This window comes from Octodon degus, unplaced genomic scaffold, assembly GCF_000260255.1.
Source record: "Octodon degus isolate 3935 unplaced genomic scaffold, OctDeg1.0 scaffold00005, whole genome shotgun sequence".
NCBI lineage: Eukaryota > Metazoa > Chordata > Mammalia > Rodentia > Octodontidae > Octodon > Octodon degus.
In genome coordinates this window covers 18,703,864-18,705,375 of record NW_004524581.1, presented here as the reverse complement: position 1 = coordinate 18,705,375, position 1,512 = coordinate 18,703,864, and positions in this window count along the sequence as shown.

The window sequence follows — 1,512 nt, the reverse complement described above, 5'->3', positions numbered from 1 at the left end:
CTGGTTTGTTTAGTGTAATAAGAAAACAAGGCCTTTAACTTCTAATTGTGTTTGTTAAGGTATGACTCGTCAGTCTTAGCTCTCCAGTGAAATCTATGAAATGCTCACTGTCAATCACTAGTTTTCCAGATATTTCTCAGTTGAATGAATCTGTGTTCTCATTTGAATGTGTGATGTAAGCCATTGCATTAAAAGTTTAATTCTCACTGCAACAGTATTAGCAGCTGTGTCTTTTCAGAAGTAATCAGATTCTGAGAGTTCGAACCTCAGGAATGAAATAATGCCATTAGTTGTCTGTTGGTTAAGTTATGGCGGTGACTTTCAGATTAAGGTGAAATCTCTCTGGGTTCAAATTATTCATGTATAGATTCATGTTTTATATATCTAGGTTGTTTCAGTGCACTGAAGTTTGTTTTATCCTGATAAAACAGGACATACAGCATCTGACTTTTTTTTTTTTTTTTTTTTTGGTGGAACCGGGGATTGAACTCAGGCCCTTGTGCTTGCCAGGCAAGCATTTATTCTACTGAGCCATCTCCCCAGTCCCAATCTGACCCATTTTTAACTGTACTCTCAGGGACATTATTCACTTTTACGTTATAGTGCCACCATCACTCCCACCCTTCCACATGCTCTTTCCATTTGCCAGATTTGGCACTTTGTTACAGTGAAACAATGAGTTCCTAGGGACATATATAACTGTGATATGATGCATTCAACTCCTTTGGAAAAATACCCAGAAGGGGACTAGTTGGATTGAATGGGGATCTCCAACCCTACTTTTTTGAGGAGTCTCCATGCTGCTATCCATAGTGGTTGTACCTGTCTACATTTCTTCTACCAACAGTGGTAGAACTGAGGAGACATTGATGGAGAAGAAATGGGGCAAGAAACCACCATTATCTATACTTTCCAGGCAGGCTCTGCTTCCGTCTGAGCTACTCTCCCTCAACTGACAGATGAAATACTTGATTAAGAGATACAAATTATCCTTGCTGGTCTCTAAAACTAAATTTGGGTTTCTTGAATGACCAGTGCTAAGGAACATTTTCTCATGTATTTACTGGCCATTTGTATTTCTTCCTCTGAGAAGTGTGTATTCATCTCAGATGCTCATTTTTTGGATTGGGTAATTAAGTTTTGGGGACCTGATATTTTTTAGTTCTCTGTGTATTCTAGATAGAAGTTCTTTTTCTGAGTGATTGTTGGTTAAGATTTTTTTTCCCAATTTGTGGGTAGGCTTTTCACATTGTTGGTGATTTTTTTTGTCCTTTTTACTTTTTATTTTTTAATTTATTTTAAGAAGTACAATCATAATTGATAACACATTATAAATGATACACATTTATAAGAAGAAGATGAGAGCTATTCAACCATGGTTTTTGTGTTGCACATTGCTGTCTCCTCATAGGTGTTTTTTTGAGCAATATTTCACATGGTCATTTAGATATTCAAATGATTTTGAAAAAATACAAATTAATAAGTCATTCAGATATTTAATGAATATCTGAA